This window comes from Marmota flaviventris, chromosome 12, assembly GCF_047511675.1.
Source record: "Marmota flaviventris isolate mMarFla1 chromosome 12, mMarFla1.hap1, whole genome shotgun sequence".
NCBI classification, from domain to species: Eukaryota; Metazoa; Chordata; class Mammalia; order Rodentia; family Sciuridae; genus Marmota; species Marmota flaviventris.
Window position 1 is genome coordinate 398,721 of NC_092509.1, and position 24,679 is coordinate 423,399.

The 24,679-nt window shown below is 48.8% G+C and overlaps 1 pseudogene; it reads right to left on the reverse strand.

Moving 5' to 3' along the window:
* Window positions 1-4,478: 4,478 nt before the first annotated feature.
* Window positions 4,479-24,679, reverse strand: part of LOC139707864 (ubiquitin carboxyl-terminal hydrolase 31-like) — an 82,482-nt pseudogene continuing 62,281 nt past the window's right edge.

A 24,679-nucleotide genomic window follows, 5' to 3' on the forward strand; every position in this document is an offset into this window, starting at 1 on the left:
CTGGGATGTGGCTCTGTGATCGACCACCCCTGGCTAAATCTCCAGTCCCTACAAATTAAAAAGAAAGTGCTGAACACTGGGTGACAGCATGTATCCTGAAGTCTTCGGGGACCAAGGAATTGCATGTGCAGTTCCAAAATGCAGGACACTGGAAGTGGCATGGACAGCGCAGAGGTTGATGGGATGACAGGGAACGCCTTATGATGGGTCTCAGGCTCAAAGGCTCAAGCCGCTGGTTTGCAGGGACGCCGCCCAGGGGACAGGTCACCTCAGGGATCACCCGGTCGCCTGGAGGAATGCGTCAGAGTCGGGTGGGATATGCGGGAGTCCGGGGACCCTGGCAGCTTGTTGCCACTGCCACGGCGTCCTGAGTGCGACAAGTTCCCTCTTAAGGTGAAGAGTGCACGCCAGTGGCCAGAGCTGCCCCTAGTCTGTCAAGTGCGGGTGCCGTGGGTGTGGGATTCGCCCCTGTGGTTGGGACCGAACTGAACCCAGGGGCGCTGGCCACTGCTCCACGTCCCAGCCCTTTTGGACTTTTAAGACAGGGTTTGCTAAGTTCCGAGGCTGGCCTCAAATTTGCCGTCCTCCAGCCACAGCCTCCAGCCTGTGATGACAGGCGCCCGTCTAGGACCTGGTGTTCTCCAATGACTGGGACAGTCTGAAAGGGGTCCGCAAGGGACAATGATGGTGGCCTTAGAGGCTGAGTCTGTTGCAGGCAGGGGTGGGGTCACGAAGCCTGCCTGGTTGTCATTGTGCTCCCGCCCTTACCCCTGCTGAAGTCCCTCTGGTCCTTGGGTGAGCCTGATGCGGGAGCTGAGCCCTAGGGGTCCCCCTGCGCTTCCCCAGGCCCAAATCCGCCCTGCATCCCCTGTGTTCCGCACGGAATCCAGCGACATCCCTCCCCAAGGCCGCTGGTGTCCCCATTAATCACATGAGGCTGACAGCACAGACCTGCAAGCAGGCGGCATGATGGTGACGGTGAATGCAGGTGACAGAGCGGACAATCTTTGGGCGTCCATTAGCTCATCTTATCGCCCCGCCTATTGATCACCGCCTACCGCGTGATGAGGGTGACAGAGGCCCCCTGCACCTGGCTGTCCCCGCTGTCCTCCAAGTGGGAGGTGGCAGTTTGGTGAATTGCCCTGGGAGGGGACAAGGCACGATGCTGACCGATGGGTGAGCGGGGAGAGGGGTGGCCAATGCCCTCCATCCTGGCTCTGCTTCCCCGAGGCCTGGGACCGAGGGAGGTCACTGCTCCCTCCCCTCAGAGCAGCCCCGGGGCAGCAGGCAGGGTCTTTCTCCCAGTGGGGATACTGGGAGGAGTTGGTGACTTCTCCTGATCCTATCCTCTCCTCTTGGCTCTGAGGCCCTCTGCAGGCCTTGGGTTCTTATCCCCGAAATAGAGATCTTTCTTCTAAGCCCAGCTTCTGGGAGGGGAGGGTGGTACCGGTAGGGGGGTCTCCTTGTTGACAGACTGCCAAGTCCTCTTCCTGGAGGGACCAGGATTGGGGGCTCCTCTCAATCCAGGCTGCTTGAGTGGCTGATCACACATAACCTTCCAGGTCCATGGGTTATGGTCACACACCTCCAGTGATAGGAGACGGAGGTCCATCTTACAGATAGGGAAACTGAGGCTCAACGACAGAAAGGAGCCCGGCTGGGTGGCAAATACCTGTCATCCCAGCATTTTGGGAGGTTGAGGGGAAAGGATTGAAAGTTGCAGGCCAGCCTCAGCAACTTAGAGAGGTCCTGAGCAACTCAGTGAGACCCTGGCTCTAAAAAAATATATATAAAGGGTTGGAGACAGGGGTCAGTGGGTAAGGGACTTTGGGTTCAGTCTGTGGTGTCAAGAAAAAAGCCCTTCCTGTCCTGGGTTCTCACTACCACAGGGGCTCCTGGGAGCCGGCAGGAAGCTTGGATTGATGGGCCACCCAATCCTGCACTGGGAGGCACCCCAGAGCCTGGGCCCAGGTGTGACCAATTCAAACACTTCAGGGGAGCAGCCCCCCCTTCACCTAAACATCACAACCATTTTTCAGGCTAGAGCTGAAATAGCGCAAAAAATGGAGGTGCTGTCATGGCCGCTAGGTGGCGGTCAGCGCAATAAGATGTGACAAATCCCCTGCTCCCGCTCCTGCGGCTGTGTCCTGCTCATAATGGAGGGAGACTTCCCCCCACACACGGTGGGCGAGGGGTCGCTTAGAAAAACTGCCTCTGGGAGATGAATGTGACCATCAGGCCTGGCGGCCGGGGAGTCAGAGGAGATCCAGGCCACCCAACCTGCCCTGAGGAGAAGGAACAAGAAGACTACACACCCCTCTGGTCATGAGGGCACCTCTGTCCCAACCCACAGCTGGGGCCTGCTGTCACTGCGGCCTCTGGTCTCTTTCTGGGAAAGGTTGGGGCCTGGGTCAGAGGAGGGGCCTCGGCAAAACCTGTTCTTAGAGGTCAGATCTGAAGACACGCAGCAACCTCCAAATACCCAGGACTCAAGTGAGGCCAGTTCCACACACCAAGGGAGCGGGTGTAGCCCAGGGCACTCTGGGCTCTCATGGCCAGTCGGCTTCCATCTTTTTGGGGGGGTATCAGGGATTGAACCCAGGGTCACTCAACCTTGAGCACTATCCCCAGCCCTATTTTATATTATATTTAGAGACAGGTCTCACTGAGTTGCTTAGGGCCTGGCTAAATTGTTGAGGCTGGTCTCCAATTGCAATCCTCCTGCCTCAGCCTCCAGAGCTGCTGGGATGACAGGCCAGCCCCACTGCACACACCTTCTTGGAACTTTTGATGACCTTGTGAGGCCCTGGGTTCGATGCCCAGTGCCACAAAGGGGGGGTACTTAAAATTTTAGAACAGTTTTAGATTTGCAGAGCAGTGTGACAGTGGCAGTGCATTCCTGTGTGTCACCCATCATCTTTTGTAGTGGGTACCCAGTCACCACCTGCACCCACTGCCTTCCGTTTTACCTGATGCCCCTTTTTCTGTCCTAAAATCCCAGCCAGGGGCCTTATTGTCCCATCTCTATAGGCTTCTCTAGGCTGTGACCTTTTCTTCAATGGCCCTTGTCCTTGGTGATCTCAACAGTTTGGGGGAGGACTGGTAGGTTGCTCTGATTGTGTCCCTCAGCTGAGCTCATGGCGTAACCGGGACCCTGGGTGTGGGGAGTTCACTGTACCCTTGTGTCTGCCAAGGTGCTTGCTGTGGAAGTGTCCAGTTGACATTGACAGCCACCTCCTGGCTGGGTTGAGGGGATGCTTCAGACCCACATGGTCCCTCCTTTTCTGTCCACCGGTGGAGGGAAGTGTCATGGGCTCTGTGTCCTGGGCTGCACATTTACCTCATTGACTTGGAACCTGCAGGTGGCCTAGCCCAGCCCCCTGTGTTGACCAAGTTCCTCTGATGTCAGCATGACTCGTATCACTGTGCACTGGGTGACAACCCAAAATGACTCTCTCTGGTTGCTCAGACTGGTCCAGCTGGGCCATTGAGAGCCTTCTGTTAGCTCCTGGTCCCATCAGCGTATCCCCATCACTGACCATCTCAGGGTTAGAGAACCAATGAGTGAGTGGGAGGGGGCAGCCCCTACAGCTGGCCATTCCAGAAGGTTCCTTCTCAATAGGCCGAGTACAGTGTGCATGAGCACACAGAGGCATCCCCCACATGGGCAGGACCTCAGCTGCCAGGGTGTGGGGACATGGGACGGAGTGGACAAGGAGATTGTGGGCAGAGGTGGAGGTGAAGCTCAGGATTCACCCTGGCCCCCACTGTACCCTGCGACAAGTGAGCTTGTCCCAGGGCCTGACCTGAGAGAAATCCCAAAAGCGCACAGTGGGGGACACAGAGGCAACCTTCCTGGGGACAGTGCCCAGAACCCACACCTTTGGCCTCGAGCCATGTTGATATATATATATATATATATATATATATATATATATATATATACACACACACACACAATAGTAGATAATTAAGATATGGCCAACTGGGTATGGTCCCACACACCTGTCATCCCAGTGGCTTGGGAGGCTGAGGCAGGAGGATCGCAATTTGGAGGTGAGCCTCTGCAACTCAGCAAGGTACTGAGCAACTCAGTGAGACCCTGTCTCTGAATAAAAATATCCTTGGGTTTAATCCCAGTTATTCCTTGCCCCCCAAAAAAAAGTTTTAAAGAGGGAGAGAGAGGGAGGGAGGGAGGGAGGGAGAAGGAGGGGGAGGGGGAGTGGAGGGGGAGGAGGGAGGGGAGGGGTAGTGGTGGTGTCGTCCAAATAACATTTAAGATTTTATTTGAAAACACCTCAGGGGAGGGAGGATTCGACGAAAGCAATCCCAAAAGTTAGAATTTAAAACAAAACAAAAAATCTCTTCAGACAGAACTAACCACACTTCAGAGCTCATGGGAGAGGGGAGGCCCGGTCCAGGCCAGGCATGCTGCCTTCGTGGGGACGCAGTCTCCATGGAGTGCCACCAGGGTCCCTTCATGGACTTGTCCCTCTGGTCATCCAGGATCTTGGCCGAGGATTTGGCATCGTGAACAGCTCGCTGGTCTCCTCCATGGGCTCTTGCTCGATGCTGTCCTTCCTGATTATCTTGGCCAGTAGGTTGGCTGGAGTCAGCAGCTGCACCAAGGGACCTGCAGTGGACAGCTGGGCCAGGAGTCCAGCCAGACCCAGAGGTCCCCCCAAGGTCCACGGATGGCAGGACTCTGCCAGCTGGGCCCCCTCCGGGCTCTGTCTGGTTGTTGTGGAGCCAGCAAAGGACAGAGCTTCCATGACTGGGAACATCACAGTCACAGCCCCATCATGGAGGCCACCAGTGTGACATAAGTTCTGGTCCTCACATCTTCACCCTAGTCTAGAAATTCCTCAAGCCGGGCACAGTGGCTTCTCAAGGGCTCTGGAGTCTGAGGCAGGAGGATGGAAAGTTGGAGGCCAGCCTCAGCAACTTAGCGAGGTCCTGAGCAACTCAGCAAGATCTTATCTCTAAATAAAATGCAAAAGAGGGCTGGGGATGGAATTCAGTGGTAGGGCGCCTGCCTAGCACTTGTAAGGCCCTGGATTTGTTTCTCAGCCCCATGTCACAATAAATCAACAAAATCAAGGCCCCATGTGTCTCCAGCTCAGAAAGGTTAAAAGTCACTGAAGCCACCACCCAGCCAAGGCGGCTTCAGCTGTAGGCTCAGCTGAACCCCAGGGACACATGGGGGACGAGGAAATGGGTCCCAGGGCCTCACAGACTGTCGGGGACACAATTCCTGGTCTGGAGAGCCCATTGTCCTAGTGCATCTGGACAGGAGCCAGGGGCCAGGGGAGGGGCTAGGCTGGCAAGGCCCCAACAGAGCCCAGGCTCTGGCTCTGTCCATCTCCTGTCCTAGAAGACGGTGGCAGAGTTAGTGACTTCCTGCAGAGGGAGTGTCAGCTGCAGGACAAGGGGGACCTCTCTCGTTAATCGAACTTTCACAAGCCACCTCAGACGCTCAGCAGTCTAAGCCACTGTGTCCTGGGACTTGTCACACCTGGAAGCCCAGAGACAGCCTGAGCCCTGGTCAGCCTCCACCTGGGGCCAGGAGGCCACTGCCTCACCTCAGAGTGGTCTTGGTGCCGATCTTCCCCACGTGGTTGAGTGCCTCCTTACTGATGTGGATTCCCTCCATCTGGGCTTAGATGTTAATGATCCTTCAGAGGAGAAAAAACATGATCCACAGTGACCGGACCCCAGGCACAGTGGAGCACACTTGTAATCTCAGCTCAGGAAGCTGAGGCAGGAGGATCGCAAGGTGGAGGCCAGCCTCTGCAACTTAGCAAGGCCCTGAGCAACTCAGTGAGATGCGGTCTCTAAATAAAATAGAAAAACAGCTAGGGAGGGGGCTCAGCTGTTAAGTGACCCTGGGTTCAATGCCTGGTACAAAAAGAAGTGACAGGGCCCAAATGTCTCCTTTATACAGTGCTTTAAAATGACACTGTACAGCATCTCGTACTGCTGGACTGGGGAGCAGGAGGTTGGCTGCACCCTCCAGGGGACGCGGACCAGCTGCACGGCCAGTGTCCTGCTCACTGACTAAAGAGTACCTAATGTCCCCCTCTGTCCCAGAACACTGGTCCCTGAGGCTCCAGCCTCTTTCCACAGCCTGGGACCGAGAGGAGCCATTTTTATTTGTGAGGTGAACATGACAGTCCAATAAATCAGAAGGTGTCCCCAGAATCTGGCAGCCTACACAGCATCAGAAGGGCCGTGTCATCTGTCATGGTGACACCTGTCACTGGTCCCTTGGGTGCTGGGTGATAAGGGCCGGGGCGATGAGGTGGCGTGTGGTGTGGCCAAGATCACCTGGGCCTGGCGCCTCATCCACCATGGGGATTGTTCACTCTGGCAGCTTCGTGAACAAACTCTCAAGGATCCCTGGCTTCAATTAAAGCCATCAAAACACTACAGGGTTGGAGATGCAGGGATTAGGGACACCCAGTCCTCCCTGCAGCTATCGCAAGAGGTGCTGGGACATCTATGTCCAAGCCCACCCACCGGCTGTCCAGAGGGTCAGAGCCAGGGATCCAGGGATGCGGGGCATGCTGGGGCCTGCAAACAGAATAGGCCCTGCAAGACCATCAGGATGGGGTCCAGGTGACCAGGCCAGCAAGCACCCCAGGAAGTGACCCTCTATGCAGGCCACCACTGCTCCAAGGTGCCCCAGCAAAGCCCTTCATCTGGGCTCAGAGAACAGGCACTTGGGAGGCTGGGGCAGGAGGATCACGAATTCAAAGCCAGTCTCAGCAAAAGTGAGGCCCTGAGTAGCTCAGTGAGACCTTGTCTCTGAATCAAAGCAGAACAGGGCTGGGGATGGGCTCCGAGTCGAAGGCCCTGGTTCAGTCCCTGGTTGTTGTCACGTCCCTGTTTTTTATTCTCTCCCTCAAACTTGACCAAAGGGGGTTAAAGGTGAGAACAGGCAAGACCCAGGTGAATGGAGGCTCTGGGACACTGGACAATGTCCCTGTAACCAACCCACCCTGCAGACGAGGGGACAGAGCCTCTGGGTAAGAGGAGATGCCCAGGGTGGTGAGGGGCCCAAAGTGAAGGCGGGGGGGGGGGACAGCGGCAGGGGCGCACCTGCTTCATCTCCTGCGGGGGAGCAGAGCATAGTGTAGAGGGTCATCCCATGGTCCAGCAGGTCCAGGGGGATCCGGTGGAGAGAGGGGACATCCTCGGTGCCCCTGTGAAGGCCAAGAGGAGTCCCGTCACCTACGCTTGTCTGAGACAAGACACTGGACACTGGGAACTGGGAAGGGGGCACTGACAGCCACAGAGAGCTAGGGGGTGACCCAAGGAAAGCATAGTCAGGGACAGGTAATAAACTGATCCTCAGGTGGCCCCAGAGAACCCCTGCTTTGTTGATTTTGTTTGATGCTGGGAGACTCCACTACAGAGCCACAGATCCAGCCCTTTTTAATTTTTGTTTAGAGACAGGATCTCGCTGGGTTGCTTAGGGCCTTGCTGAGGTTGGCCTCCAACTCATGATCCTCCTGCCTCAGCCTCCTCAGCCTCCTCAGCCTCTGGAATTACAGGTGTGCGCCATTGTTCCTGGCTGGACAATGATATCTTAAATATGAGGCCAAAAACACAAAAGAAAAAGCAGATAAACTGTGTATGTGTATGTGATGCTGGATGTGGAACCCAGGGCCTTAGGCATGCTGGGCAAGCACTCTACACTGAGCCACATACACCTCCAGCACAATCAACTGGAGCTTTAGATCAAAATTCAAAACTCGTTTATGTCAAAGACTCTGTTCAACACTGAAAAGACTACTCAAAGAATAAAAAATACTCATGAATCAAACACGTGGAAATGGTCTAGTATCCACACTATGTAAAGAGCACTTACAATTCAATAATAAAAAGATAACATAATAAAAAAGGGCCAAGGATACAAAGATATATTTCTACAAAGATATAAAAATAGCCAGTAAAACACAAAAAATACAGACTCGCTGGCCCTTGGCAAATGCAAATCAAGTTAGAGGCCACCGCACACCCACCAGGACATATACAGTGGACAGTAACAGATGTCAAGTGGTACGTGGAAAAACCAAGACCCTCAGACATTCCTGGTAGGAGTGTGGCAATAAAGCCATCCTACTGGCAGTTCCTTGGAAGGTCAGAGGTGCCGTGTGACACAGCAGCTCCACCCCTCCACACAGATCCAAAAGAAAGAAACTGCGGTCCCCACACGTCTGCGGCAGTGTCAGTCCCACAGCCAAACCCCCCCAACGGGCTTGGGCTGATGAGTGCCCAGATCCCTGAGCTGGTGAAGGCCCCATGCAGTGGGCGCTCCTTAGCCACGGGGGATTCAAGGGCATGGAGGACAGGGGTGAAGCCTGTCAGTCACACCCCACACACAGCCACAGAAGGCTAAGGGACAGAAAGCAGCCTCTTGCTGCCTGAGGTCTGGTGATGGACAGGGCGCAGCAGCAGAGGGACTGTGGATGGCTGACGGGGATGGGGGTGGCAGCATTCTAAAACAAACTGTGGTGGCAGTTTTGTGATTTTGTGGCCACACTAAGTGCTACTGGAGTTTGCCAGGGTCTAGGAGCTGCATCTCCAGAGGGCTGTTCAAAGCCCCACCTGGGACTGGGCCACAGGCTCCCACTGGGACTAGGCCACACCACTGCCTACGGCCTGATGCCTATGGCCTGGAGCTGGCCTGGCATGGCGCTTCTGGGCTCCCTCCTTAGCCCCACACAGAAGGAAACGAGGAGGCCAAGGCTGTCATCCAGACTCACGACCTAAGAGTTTTTAAAAAGACTGGATGCTGCAGTGGCCCAAGCCTGTCATCTCAGCAGCTTGGCAGGCTGAGGCAGGAGGATCGTACCTGGAGGCCAGCCTCAGCAAAAGCAAGGTGCTAAATAAGCAGCTCAGCAAGACTCTGTATCTAAATGCATTGGGTGGGGGATGGGCCTTGAATCCAGGTGGTGCTGGGGTGGACACTTGCTGGCTTTGGCCTGGGCAGGTCCCTGAGTCAGGACAGCCCCACAGGCTCTCAGCACATCAAGACGTCCCAGTGCCCCCCAGGGCCCATGTGGGAAGCCATGAGAAGAAGCCCTCAGCCAACACTGTCCCTTCTCCCCCTGTCCCTCATGAGCCCCGGGGTCAGATGTGGGTCTGCGGGGCAGGGAGCTGGAAGGTCCCCTTGGGAGCAGCCTGAGGGCAGCAGGTCAGGAGTCGTCCACAGTGTGCCCATGTCCCAGATACTCCTCAGCCCCCGCCCCAACCCCAACTTGCCAGGAGCCCCAGCTCCTGTCCCAGTCCAGCCCTGGTCACTGCCCAGCCTGCCTCTGGGCTGCACGCTCCCTGGACACCAGGTCACAGCCCCTGCTCCTGGGCTCAGGGGGCAGCGGCCACATCCTTCAGTGCTGCTGGACAACAGCCCCAGGACTAAGCACTAGAGTCCTATTCTTGAGACCACGTGGCTCCATCCCCACAGGCAGGTTCTCGGGTCAGAGCCACCTTCCTGTGGAGCTTTCTCTGGGGCTCAGGGTGGACAGAGCAGCATCCTCTGAAGACACCTGCTGGCCAGGCCAGGGACACTGGGGGGGGGGGGGCTGTGAGCAGGGCTCCCCAGAATGGGGGGGGGAGCATGTATCCATGTGGAGCCACTGTGCTAAAGATGTGTCCAAGCCATTCTGCACCAAACCCCCTGTCCCCACGGCCTGGAGCAGCTATACTCAAAGGCAAGCTGAGGTCAGGCAGGGGCCAGAGGCCCCACTATGTCTCTAGGAAGGTCTCACTGTCCTTACTGGTTTTGTTTCTGGAGAGACCTGCATTCTCCTCAGTGTTTAAAGCAGCTCAACTCACAGTAGCCAAGCTACAGAACCAGACTAGGTGCCCCTCAGCAGATGGATGGATAAAAAAACTGTGGTCCCTATACACAGTGGAATATTACTCAGCCATAAAGAAGAATGAAATGATGGCATTTGAAGGTCAATGGATGGAGCTGGAGAGGACTGTGCTGAGTAAGTAAGCCAATTCCTAAAACCAAAGGCTGAGTGTCCTCTCTGACATGCAGATGCTGACTCACAATAGAGGAAAATAGAAGAGAATTTCATTGGATAAGACAAAGGGAAGGAAGGGGAGGGACTGAGAGAGACAGGGGAATGAATGGACATCACTTTCTCATGTTCACATAGGAACACAACCAGGGACACCCCACAGCAGGGCCAGCCACAGGAATGAAAGTCACACCCCATGTAGGTGATGTGGCAGGATGCACGCTGCTGTCATGGGGAGCTAAGGAGAACAAATTCAGAGACAAATCTGTGTTCCCACCTATGACAAGGGACAAGGTGCAATGTCATTCAGTGTCCTCATTAAAGATGAACCGGGCTCTGCTGGCCTCTGGGAGCCATTGTGAGGGAGCTGACACTCAGGTAACCAGAGCGGCCCCACCTCCTCAGGCCTTTGCTCCCCACAGGAATGTCCAGCCTCAGAGGCCCACGGAGATCCTCCCCATCAGGGATAGGGCAGCTGTGGCCTTTAGTCCCCCTGCTGTCTCCTCCCAGGGGCAACATGTGCTCCCTTTGTCCCATCCTGACTTGTGACATCATGGGTGGGGTCAGACCAGGGGAGCAGAGACATCTGGCAGCACTTACCTGATTACACAGTGGCCTCAGTTGGAGGCAAAAATCATGATGGGGGGGATGGAAGATTCCAGAGCTCGGTGCAGGGAGGTGAAGCCCTTGAAGTCCAGCATGTGCTCCTCCTCCATGAATAGCATGCTGGGGACCATCTCAGCCATGCCCTGGTTGATGTACTTGTTTACCATCTTGTTGATCCCACCTCGGACAGGGTCCCAGCCAGCACAGGGAAATGTCACCTGCTCTCTTCTCGCCGCCTCAATTCCCTCCAGACCCAACCCTGCAGCCTGATTCTCCTACTGGCTCGTTGACCCCAGGCTGGGTACTGGACCCATTCCAAGTTTGGTGTCATCATTTGAAAACAAAAATCATGCCAGGTGTGGTGGCACATGCATATAACCCCAGCAGCCTGGGAGGTTGAGGCAGGAAGATCACAAATTGGAGGCCAGCCTCAGCAACTTAGTAAGGCCCTGAGCAACTCAGTTGAGACCCTGTCTCTGAATAAAATACAGAATAGAGCTGTGGACGGGGCTCAGGGTACAAGAACCCCTGAGTTGAATCCCTGTGCCCCCATCTAAAAAAAAAAAAGAAAACAGGCATCATCGCCCCAAAATGCCACAAAAAGCCTTCTGTGGAGCTGTGGGGTGCAGTGTCCAGGAGCCACCCCACAGGGCCCTGAGCATGATGCCAAGATACCCCACTTGGGAGCCCCAGAGAGATGTGTTTTCATATGCAAATTCTCCTCTGCTGCACTCAGTCAAGGAGCCCTTTTGGTGGCCTTGCATGACAATGCTCAGGTTAATTAACTTTCCATCAAGTGCAGTTAGAATCCTCTTCCCAGGAAACCTGAGCAAGGAGGGTCAGAGCCAGCTCAGCCTCGGCCCCCAGAACCACCAGCCCCTGCAGAACAGCAGACCTGCCTCAGGTCCCAGCCCTCACCTTCCAAACTAGCACCCCCTGTCATGGAGCTGTTCCCAAAGAACAGGGCTGTCAGAACCCAGTTCAGAGACAGATCTGCTCTTGGCCACTTATGGAGGAAGCTTAGGCTGCTGCTAGGCCTCAAGGCAACAGTGGATTCATGTTGAACTTACATTTTCAGGGAGTAAAGTGGTAATGGGCCCAAGAAGGACATAAAATTGGGGAAGAGCTGGGCACGATGGAACATGCCTGTCATCCCAGCAGCCCGGGAGGCTGAGGCAGGAGGATCAGAAGTTGGAGGCCAGCCTCAGCAGCCTAGCAAGGGCCTAAGCAACTCAGCCAGGCCCTATCTCTAAATAAAAAATACAAGTGCTGGGACGGGGCTCAGTGGTCGAGGGCCCCCAAGTTCAATCACCAGCATAAAAAACAAATAAGTCCACAAAGGAGCAAGGGAGACTCACTGCCTGGTGTCAAAGTGGGCACCATTCCGTGACCTCAAAGAAAGCAGATGCTGACCTCAGTGGGGCCAGAGCACACAGTGTGGCCACAGCTTCTAAGGGAGTGAAGACTCAGAGCCACATAGTGGGGGGTGCTCAGAGCCACATAGTGGGGGGCTCTCAGAGCCAGGAGCATGTCAGAGGCAGGGCCTCAACTCGGCTCTGGGCTCAGGGTTTGCCACGCATCCTCCCTGTGATCTCTGTCTTCTTTGGCTTCATCAACTGGCCCATCATGGACAGGACATCTTGTCCCCCCTGTAGGAGAGAGGACTTTCTAAGGCAGCTACCAAAGCCCATCCTCCTGCCTCCTGCGGATCCCTGATGTCACTCAACTCCAGATCCCCTGGGAAAAATGAGGGGCTCCTGAACTCAGAGGGATTCCGTCGAGGTTTCCCCTGTCCTGTAAGAATCAAGCAGAGTCGTGCATGGTGGCTCGTGTCTTTAAAAATCTTGACAATTGGGAGGCTGAGACAGGAGGATCACAAGTTGGAGGTCACCCTCAGAGACTTAGTGAGGTCCTGAGCAACTCAGCAAGACCCTGTTTCTAAATAAAATATAAAAAGTGCTGCGGATGGGGCTCCATGGGTAAGCACCCCTGGGGTTTAAGCTTCAGTACAAAAAAAAAAAAAAAAAAAAAAAAAAACTCCAGGAAGAAACTCCAATCCCAAGAGTCTCTAGCCTCTCCCAGTCAAAGCTCCCAGGGACAAAAAGCAAAACCAGATTCCCAGCAGAAAGCCCGTTCCTGGAGGGGAGGAGGAGGAGGCCCCCTTCAGGATGAAGAGCAAACCTGACTCTCTGTTCAGCGGGGCCCAGAGCAGCACCAGCTGGGAGCTGGAGGACTCGGGGCTCGGGCTCTGCAGAGACTGGAGCCTCCGTGAGGCTGTCTGGGCCCTCTGAAGGCTCCCACCAGGAACCCCCAGCCTGGGGTGGAGAGCATCCCCCAGCAGGTTGGCAGGTGGCCAGGGGCAGACAACTCCCAGAGATCAGCTGTGACAGCATCTGGACATTGGGACAAAGATGCCAAAGCTCATGTCGCTCTTTGCTGAGCCTCCCAGAGGGCCTCCAGGAGGACAGCACAGCCCTGACCACTGGTTCCCAGGGCCTTGGCGTGGGCCATGTACAGGTCATGCAATGTCCCGTCCTAGATGAACTCCTTCTTCTTGTGCCCGTTGCCCTTGAGCAGAGCATGTTCTCTTCGGCCTCCAGGATGAACTCCGTGGCCTGGGAGTCACACCTGCCCTGCCTCTGCCAGCAGACCACAGGCACTGAGGCCATGTCTCTTAATAAAATATTTAAAAAAAGGCTTGGGATGGAGCTCCATGGTTAAGAGCCCCTGGGTTCAAACCCCGGTGCCAAAACCAAGAATGAAACCAAATGCATCTCAAACTCTTACCAAATAAATAAATAGGAAGAAATGTTTTCTAATATGCTCCCATGAAGCCAGCATCATTTTGGTAACAGTATCAGGTAAAGATTCTACAAAGAAAAACAAAACAAAACAAAAACCCAGGTCAATATCCCCATGAACATAGACACCAAATTTCAAACAAAAATCTGGTATTAGTAAACCAAATTCAGCGGCAGGTTATCTCATTGATTGCGGTCCTAGGGAGGGAACCCAGGGATGCTCTACTATTGTGCTGTATCCCTCGCTCTCTTTGGTGTTTTTATTTTGAGTCACTGTCTTACTAAGGTGTGGAGGCTGGCCTCCAACTTGCTTGCCCATCCTCCTGCCTCCGCCTCCTGAGCCACCTGGATGACAGACGAGCACCACTGTGCCCTGCTGGGATGAGATTCTGCCACTGTGTCAGACTTCCTCCACCTTTGATTCAGTGTGGCATTAGCAGATCTGTTCAGTTCTGGATGTGACAGGGAGCTCAGCTGGAGGCCTGACAGTCTGCTCAGAGGTTGGTGTATGACACACTGAGGAACACACAGGGTTAATGGCAATTGCTGGCAAGGTAGGTCCCCTCTGAGAAAAGAGAAATTTCCATTTCACTCCTGAAAGCATCTTTAAAGCCCAAATTCCAATCAAAGGGGAAAGTATAATAACTTCCTCTGGGCAAATTTATAATGAATCCAGGATTAATTGGCCTTAATAAAGTTGAATTCATGACTGGATGTTTGTAAAGAACTCTGAACCACCTTGGTTTCAAAATGTCATTGAAGACACAAAAATAAGCCAGCATCCTATGACCATGAGGAACAAATTCCAAATCATCCAATTCTGCAGCCAGTTTCCCAGCAGTCATGTCCCCAGGGACTGTGCCCAGCTGGTGAAACTGAAGGGAAACTGGTGAGTGCGCTGTGGAGGAAGATGCCTATATAGGCTACTGCTCTGGGGGTGAGTCCCACTCAAGTTGGGGTCATGGTACATTTGCAGGTATCCATGCATCCTCAGAGCTGGGTATGGTGGCACATTCTGTCATCCCAGCAGCTCAGGAGGCTGAGGAAGGAGGTTCAAAATTTGGAGGCCAGCCTCAGAAACTTAATGAGGCCCTGAACAATTCAGTGAAACCCTGTCTCTAAATAAAATAAAAAATAGGGCTGGGGGTGGGGCTTAGGGGTGAAGCATCCCTGGGTTCAGTCCCCAGTACACACACCAAAAAAGAACAAAAAAAACAGGAAAGAAGACCAGAAGCCCTCAGGATGTTGGTGGCCTCAGGAGGGCTTACCTGTGTGCTAGCCTCCATGCTCAGTCCTGAGGCTGGCTTTGAACTCAGGCACGTGGCCGGTGTGGAGGGACACGGGGTCGAGGAGGTTCTTGGGCACATCTGGACCACAGATGGCTGTAGAGTTGTCATTACTAGCCTGCTCTCTCCAAATGACAAGAAGATGGAGAAATGTTGACAGAGGGCTCCAACTCCAAGTCAACCCTTCAACAAGCTGGGAACCATAAATGATGGGCCTTAGTTTCTAAATCTGTGAACTACAGCCAAGGACAGGAGCAGCTCTGCCTACTGAGAGGTCTGTGGGGAGAATTACAGACTAGAAAATATGGAAATACTCATGAAGCTTTAAAGGACTGTTCAACATTGGTGACAGGTAGAGATTCAAAAATGTCTGTCAGGCATTGCTACAGGTGATGCTTGAGATGTGTGGGTGCCATGAGTGAAAGACAATAATATGTATGTTTTTACATCTGAATCAGAGAAGTCTGTTCAGTTTTGCTGCCCACCATAATCTGTTGAGATAGGTGCAGAGTCTCACACTCATTACTCATGAAAATAAATCAAGGTTTCTGAGCATGGGAGGAACTTATCCAAATTCCCACAGCTCCTCTGTGATGGAAATGAGGGCACATTGCACTCTGCCATTTGGGCTCTTGTAGAATTTGGTACAAAGTCCTCCTAAAGAGTCAGATTGACAAAGCTTGGTGGGGAGCAGACTGGGTGTGATGTCCCATGCCAGGATCCTTGGCTTCAAGTGGATTATTGCCAGTTTCTGAGACTTGAGTGTGTCCTTTTCCCTTTCCTGTTGACCTGAGATGTATTTGTTTCTTCAGAGCAACACTCTGTGCTCTGCCTTCTCTGCTATTTGGCCACCCTGTCCCTGAGACAGGAATTTCCTCCAGGAAGAAGCCAGGTGGTTACATGATGCAAAAGATAAAATCTGGCTTTAGGGCCAAACAGATGCAGTTGGATTCCCAGCTTCACCTTTTCTTAATCTCGAAGATTGCACAAGCCATGGTTTCTGAGCCTCAGTTTCCTCATTTGAACTGACTTCTCTGTGGCTCTGAGATACTTTCAAAATTTAATGAATTAACAAACCCAAATGAAGGAGCCCAGCCTGGGGCCCAGGACTGAGCCAATGCTCAAAGAGAGGGGGCACCATTGTCTTTCCCTCACCAGGGAAGGTGTTCCATGGGAATATAAGATAAGTGGGTCCTGGGGAGCAGGCAGACAAGACCTTACTAGCTCTGGCCACCAGGGACTTGAGTAAAAAAAGCAAAGATTCAGTGAGACAAGTCCAGAGAAGGTGGTGTGGAAAAGATCAGAAACATATGGCTAAGATTTTTCTGGGAGAAGAAGGGAAAATTGCTTCTTGAAAATAATCTATGTCAAGAAAAAAATCCAGGGAATCTTAGGAACAAACACTATTATGTGCAGAGTTGATAGGGCTTTGAAGATCATCTTATCCAGCTCCTTTGACCCATGTGGAAATTGAGGCACAAAAAGAAGAGGTTATTATTGGAGTCAATGAAGGCATTCATGGAAGACTTCCAACTCCCTCTGGTGTTCATGACACCTCCCATGCAGCCTGGGTGGGACTGGAAGAGGGCTTACCTGTGTCATGGAAAGGGAGATAGAACCTGCTTCTATCTTTGGTGATCAGAAGAGGAACAGGAAAGAAGGTGGGTCCATTGGCAGTATCCAAAGCCTGGACCCCAACTTTTCTGTCCAAGGCCTGGTGGCCTTGTAATGACTCTGATCTGCCAGTGGAAGCTGGCTGGCCAGCCCTATCTGTCTAGAATTCTTCCTGGCCCATCCTGCCAAGAAAGAAGAAATTCTGTACTCAAAGTGGGGGCTGGGGCAGGAAGGATTGCCTTGGATGTCCTCAACAGCTCTGGAAGTCTTCACACAGGGTCTCTGGAAAAATAAGAGGTGATGTCCCTGCAGAAGAACCATTAGAAACTTCTGTGTGATGGTGAAACAAACCATTTCTTCTTCCATAATCATCCTTGCTATAGCCCTGGCTCAGGTCAGACAGCCTGCCATGTTTGCACTTTATTTTAAAATACCTCTTGCTTTATCTATATCTATATCTATATCTATATCTATCTAACCATCTACTTATCTATCTATGTATGTATATATCCACATATCTATATATCTATATATCATCTATCTATATCTATATATCATCTGTCTATCCTTGTGAATACCTGAACTCCCAGTCAGAAGAAAGCACTCAATTTTGTCTTTGAGTGAGCTGATGGTAATGTGATTTCTAAGACAGAACCCTTTGAGCTCTGCAGTAGAAACAAGCCCGTTTCTGATGTAATTTAAAAGAATAGCCTCCCAGTTTTCTCATCTTTTTGCTGGATCCACCTTATCCAAGGACAGAATAAGCCAACGTTTGGTTAAATAGTTCACAGATTAATTCTCAACAGATGTGAGAACTTTTTTTCTTATATTCCCCCACTCTTAGAGAGAATCTGGTCAGATTTTCTTGCTGGATTCACAAGTCTAGAAGAGAAGGATGGGGGAGGAAAGGGGATTTTACCATCATGCCCATTGAGGGAGTCCCTTCTCCCCAGCTACTGTCAGCCCCTCAGGGTCTCAGGCTGTGTCTGGAGCCTTCAGAGGTCTATGCTTTGGGCAGGGTCCTCCAGGACTGCCTGCATTCAGAAAGGAACACTGTGTCTGCCCTGTGAAGTAAACAGATGGAGCTTACTAAAAGAAAATTAAACAGAAGAAAAACAGTACAAGTAAGAATCTCAAATTCTCAATTCTCTGTGCTTTGGGCAAATTATTATTATTTTTTTAATTTTAAGTTTTATTTTTTTTTTTTGGGTACCAAGCATAAAACCCAGGGTCCTGAAACACTGAGCCACACCCTCAGCCATTTTTTTAAAAATTTTGTTTAGAGACACAGTCTCACTGAGTTGCTTAGGGCCTTGCTTTGTTGCTGAGGCTGGTGTTGAACTTGCAATCCTCCTGCCTCAGCCTCTGAGCCACAAGGATTACAGATGTGTGCCATCACACCTGCTGGGCAAATTATTGAGTAAGGTTTCAGGGAGCTGAAACCTTACTTATCAGTTGCATTTATTAATTTACATGGTAGCGCTGTTGAAGAGATTTAGAATTCTTCTAGGAAACTGGATGTTCACATGATTTGAGTTCCACCCCCAATTTCTGGCCTGTGCCAAAGAGAAACAATTACATTGCCTGCAAAGTGATCTGGCCTCCCTTGTCATAATCTAGTGATCAACTTTGCATCAAAAGTCATAGGGTGCCCACATAAGGTGCTTCCTGATGAGATGCTGCATGGAGTGCCCCACATGGCCCCAAAACGTCCTTGTCCAAAATGATTCACCTAAGTAGATGACAAGGTCAAAGGAAGAGGGAGAGAGTTAAATAAGAAAAGAAAACAAAGCACAATTTCCAAAGGAAAACTGGTCCAGTCTCTCTTTAAGGTCAATTTCAAGAGAAGTGGGTGGGAGAGATAGGGGAACAGGACTAGCAGGAATTGTGGAATGTGATGGATATCATTATCCAAAGTACATGTATGAAGACATGAATTGGTGTCAACATATTTTATACACAACCAGAGATACAAAAAATTGTACTGGATATGTGTAATAAGAATTGTATTGCATTCCACTGTCATTTATTTACTTATTTAGCAATACATTTATTTTATTTGTTTATTTATTTATTTATGTGGTGCCTGGGAATCGAACCCAGTGCCTTGTGCATGCTAGGCAAGCGTTCTACCACTGAGCCACAACCCTGAACACTATTTTTTAAAAGATTAATTAACAAAAATAAATGTCAAGAAAATAAAGTGGTTGGCATGAGGAGAGTTTGTTTTATATAAAAGCAAGTTGAGAGACATAACCATTAAGTATAATCTGCAGTTCTTGTTAGAATAATGTGGTTTTATTTTATTGAAGTGTAATTCATATAACATAATTAACTTATTTTTTTCTTCTTTTCTTTTTCTTTTTTTTTTTTAATTTTTATTTTTGGTACCAGAGATTAAACATAGAGGCACTTAACCACTGAGCCACATTGCCAGCCAATTTTATTTTTTTCTGCAGACAGGATCTGGCAGAATTGCTAAAGGCCTCACTAAGTTGCTTAGGCTAACCTTGAACTTGCAATCTTCCTGCCTCAGTCTCCAGATGTGCTGGGTTTATAAACATGTGCCACCACACCCAGTTACAAAAAACCATTTTAAAGTGAACAAATGGATGGTGTTTATTGCATTCACAATGTTATACAACTATGATCTCTCTCTATTTGCAAACTTCTCCATCATTTCCCTTAAATAATGACTCCCTCTTTCCTCTTTCTGTGAAATCACTAACCTGAAATTCATGAGCTATTTTTTTGTTTTTGTTTTTATTCATTTTTTTTTTGTCTGTGCTGGCAATCCAATCCAAGGCTTTATGTATATTAGGCAAGTACTCTGCCATCAAGCTACACCCTCAGATTTTTTTTACCAAGTTTCTATAAATTTCAGAATATGTTTACCATGTGTTTTTAATAAGTATTCTTGGATGTCTACTTTAGAGAAAGAAAAACTTACCTTCAAATAAAAACCTGTAAACAAATGTTGATTTCATCTGTATAAATAATTGCCAAAAGCTGTAACAACCCAAATTTCCTCTGGGAGGCAAATGAAACTTAAAACAAAGACAAACAAACAAACAGAAAACTGTGACCAATTCATAAAACAAAATAACATTCAGCAATAAAAAGGAATCAAGCTGGGTGCAGTGGTGCAGGCCTAAAATCCCAGCAGCTCAGGAGGCTAAGGCAGAAGGATGGCAAATTTAAAGCCAGCCTCAGAAATAGTGAGGTGCTGAGCAACTCAGTGAGACCCTGTCTCTAAATAAAATACCAAATAGGGCTGGAGATGTGGTTCAGTGGTTGAATGCCCCTGAGTTCAATTCCCAGTAAAAGAATAAATAAATAAATAAAAAGGAATGAGCTACTGATACAAACAACTTGGATTAAACTCAAGATTTTTATTTTTAATGTAAGGACCTGATCTTAAAAGGTGATATACAGTGTTGCTCCACTTGCATGACACTCCCAAAGAGAGAACCCAATATGGGTGAAGAATAAAGCAGTGGTTGCCAAGAGTTACCAATGGGAGCAGGATATCTGGAGAGGACTTGGACCCAGGAGTTGTTTGGGTAATGAAGCTGTTACATAACCTCATTATACATGTACTAAAATGTGTTAAAAAAAATTCTGTGTTAAAATTCATAGAACTGTACACACAAACACACACACACACACACACACACACACACCAATTTTAATATACATTGGGAGGAGCTGGGACATTAGGTTAGAAGTACTTAACCACGGAGGCACATCTTCAGCCTTTTTCCTTTTTTATTCTGAGAGAGGTTCCACTAAGTGATTGATGCTAGCATGATTAACCCAGTCTAATTTCCTCTTAAGATAGGGAGCCATCTTGCCACAAAAGCATAAAATTTAATTTCAGCTTTACTATAAATGACTGCTTGGAATGCCTGCCCATGCCTTGAACTCACCCAGGCCTGGCTTTTTTTGGCCAGATAACAACCCTCTCTGAAGCTCTAATGGTGCCTCATAAATTCCAATGTTGAGATCTAATTCACTTCCTAAGTGCTGACAGCAGACCATTAACTAGCCTTTGTGTCATACTTGTCAAAATTTTGCTATCTGTAAGTTCTCAAGACATTCCCCATTCTTTTTGTAACTTTCTGTGTTATAAAGCTGTGCTCCTAAAGAGCTGTGGGACTGTCTTCTGTTTTCACATTTTTCAGGATCGAGAGCCCTGACTGGTCAGAATTACAAGCTTGCTTTAATTTGATTTCAATTGGAGTCAGTGGACTTTTCTTGGCATCATGGTTTAACAAGCCTCCAACTTGCAATTCTCTCATCTCAGCCTTTCAAATCACTAGGATTCAGGGAAGCATCACTGTGCCAGGCTTAATAAATAATCTTAAAAAAGTGAGAGATATATTGAAAGAAACAATTAAGGGAATGGCAAAATTTGACTATTTTTTTCTAAGCTATAAATATATAGGTGTATAATTTTCCAGTCTATTTTTCTGCATATTTGATATTTTATATAATCTAAAGAAGAAAGAGGAGGAGAATTTTTTCTGATGAGTCAGTCTGACCCTGTCTGGCCCTCAGAAATGCCATTCCCCTCTCCCCTGGAAAAACAATCATTGCTCTGTAGGCCACACCCTTAAATCTGGGACCCTCAATAAGAACAAAACTGTTACCAGCCCCCAGCCAGGTGCTCAATGACTGATCAGAGTCTGCAGTCACTTTCAATAGCCTGGCTGCTGAGGACATGAAAGGTTGTGCCATGTCTAGTCCCCACCTCTTGCACCTTCACCATGAAGACCAACTAGATCCCTTCAGAACACTCTTCCCCATGGTTATGCTCCTACAGGACACTCTAGCAGCCCTCTTCTGGGCTCCCCTCAACTACACACACAACTGTACAGCTGAGTGGCATTTGTCACATTGTAGGGTCATTGCCTCCAAGAACAGAAATGGAATGTCCTTGAACCCATGAGAGGAGCTACAGGTCTGGGTGCATTTGCAGAGGACAGCACTTATCAGTGTGCCCTGGAGATCCCTCCCACACCTTTGAATTATAGGTGTTTATTGAAAGGCAGACTCTGGGTCCATCCTCAGACCCACTAAACCAAATTTGCTTAAATGAGGTGCAGGAAAGAGCATTAGAGCGAAGGCCCCCCACACTACTGGTTAAGAGCACTAGCCCACGAGAGCCTCCTTGTCCTCCCCTGTGAGAAACCTCTCCTAAAGGGCCTACTAATCTGGGGGAGAAATCCTGCCCATTTTCTTCTCTGTAACCCCACCCTTGGCTTTGCCTAAAGAGAGGTCAGAATACTTTTTCTGCAAAGGGCTAGCTAGTAAATATTTTAGGCTCATGGGCCATAGAATCTCTGGGACAACTACTCAACTTAGCCTTGTAGCATGAAAGCCACAAACATGTAAATGAATGGGACAACTGTATTCCAATTAAACTTTATTTGTGGATACTAAAATGTGAATTTCATATAATTGTCCCACATCATAAAATATTCTTCTTTTGTTTTTTTCTCCTAGTATTGAGTATTGAGTGTGGAACCCAAAAATGTTCTACCTCTAAAATATCCCCCTACCTGTTTTTTTTTTTTTTTTTTGATTAGGGTCTCACTAAGATACCCAAGAGGTCTTTGAACTTATGATCCTCCTGCCTCAGCCTCCTGAGTCACTGTGACTCCAGGTGTGCTCCACTGTACATATCTCTTCTTTTCATTATTCAATCATTTTTCAGGGGTCCATAAGGCAGACTTGCATTTGCTTAGGCCTGGGAGGGTGAGGGAGTGAGGGATTACAGGTTAAGGTGGTGAAGTTTATCCTTGGAATTATCAAATGCATTTATCTGTGAATACACTAAAAACCACAGAATTGCACACTTTAAATGGGTGAAATATATATCAATAAAGCTGTTTCTAAAAAACAAACAAAAACACTTTTAGCTCAAAGACCACACACATATAGCAGGTAAGATTCAGTTCATGAGATTAGCAGACCCCTGCAGCAGGTAGGAACATTTTAGATCAACAAGATTCATATACTTTCTTCTTTTCTTGGCCAGAACCAACATCTTCCAGTAATTCTTCAGTATAAAGAACAAAAAGGGAAAAAAGAGAGGAACATTATTGATGTTCTCTAGATCTTCTAGCAAGTGTGGAGTCATTCCTTTGGTCACATATATGCAAATCTGTAAGAAGGGTGATATAGCAAACATTAGGGAATGGCTACTATTCAAAAAGGAGTGACCCACAAATGTGATTGTGGTAAAACTGGAAAAGTCTATAAAATTACCCTGCCTGCTGTGCATAATGTCATGGACAAGAAAATTAAAGGCAAGATTCTTGCCTAAAAAATTAATGTTTATCTTGAACCCATTAAGCCCTCTAAGAGCTGAGAAAGCTTCTTGAAATGGGTGCAGAAAAAAAGATAAGAAAAATAAGAAGACAAAAGAGAAAGGGGCTGTGTTTAGTAGAAACCCCTGTCTGCTCCACCGAGAACAGCACTTTCTGTGAGAACCAATGGAGCTGGGTGCAGTGGTGCCTGTAATCTCAGCAGCTCAGGAAGCTGAGGAATGAGGATTCTGAGTTCAAAGCCAGCTTCAGAAAAGGAGAGGAGCTAAGCAACTCAGTAAGACTCTGTCTCCACATTAAATACAAAATAAGACTGGGGATGTGGTTCAGTGGTTAAGCACCCCTGAGTGCAACCTTGGTACCCAGATGAGAGAGAGACAGAGAGAATCAATGGAAATTGCTTGAGTCGCTGGACTCTGTTGCCTAAGAATTCATGGCATGATAGAATGAAGGTCCTTGGATTTTTTAAAAAAAGTCAAATGTCCATATACTAAATGAACAGTGTTCCCAGAGTTGAATCTAGACATGAGGGAGTAGGTAGAAGGTAGGGATTTAGATAGAAGAAAGGTCTGGTGGAGTGACATGAGGATAAGCCAGAGCTATGTTAGACAGGTAGGTAGTGAATCAAGGAGTTTTGGGTTGAAAGTGTTATCCAAAGTTCATTATTTGGAAACTTCACCAAATTCATACATAGATGGTATTTGGAGATGAAGTCTTTGGGAGTTAATTAGGGTTAGATGAGGTCATGAGGATGGGGCCCCCATGGTTGGATCAGTGTCCTTATGAGAAGAAGAAGTAAGACTTGAGTGATTTCTATTATTCTCTGCCTTCTGCCATGGGATAATGCAGCATGAAGGGCCTCATCAGAAGCAGCCCTTTGATCTTGAACTTCTCAGCCTTCCTAACCATGAGTGAAATAAACCTGTATTGTTTATAAATTATCCAGTCTCAGATAATTGTGTTATGGTTAACACAAAATAACCTAATACAACAGAAGTCAATAAACCATGGTCTACTGTATGTTTCTGTAAGGCCTGTGCACTAAGAATAATTTTTTATAGATGAAGTTTGCAACTGGATAGAAAAACCCACACTGATCCCTGCAGTGATTTACTGTCCACCCAAAGTCTGTGTGTTAAAGTCTTGGTCTCTAGTATAAAACCATTTGAAGGTAAGAAGTCCTTTAAGAGAAAGGGCCTAGTAGGAGATCCTTACATCACTGGGAGCAGGTCTTAAAAAATTGTGGGATTCTGGCCTCTTGCTCTTTGTTTGAATCCTGGCTGAAAAGGTAAGAAGTTTGGCTTCTTCATGCAATCCCAACATGATATTCTTCTCTTGCCAGAGTCCCTAAGCAATAAAAAACTGGAATCTCTAGAACAATAGTCCATGAACTTTATAAGTTAATTGTTTTGGCCAGTTTCTTATGTGGACAGACAGCTGGTGAATGGAAACATTAATTAAGCAAAATGTTATACCTCAAAAATAATACCACTCTTCTTATTAGGTTACCTGTATTATAAAAAAAAGTACTCAATCATTTTTATGTTTTCAATTTAGTTAATATAAAAAAAAGTTGTAGAAATTTGTTTTCTATTTTGTTACATACATCTATTCATAATAATTTTGATTTTGCTCTTGGACCATAGCACCTAAAATATTTACTAGTTGGCCTTTTACAGAAAGAGCCTGCTTACCCATGATCTAGCAATCAATGATATTCCATCTTAAGTGGTGCCTGACTGGGAACCCGACTTTGCCCTCAAACTGGAGTTCAAGTCTATCAGTTGTTAACCATCTCCAGATAGGAGGTGGAGGCAGAGGAGCACTAGGGAGAGGTGCAGAGACCAGGAACTAAGCCAAAGCCCATGGAGACAATGCACTTTTCCTGAAAAATCTATAGAGAGATGGCTTTGTAGAAGAACACGACTGGCATAGATCCTTCTGTTATGTGAATAGAACCAAATGGAGACAGGCATTGATTACTCTCTCACTAGAAGGTCAGT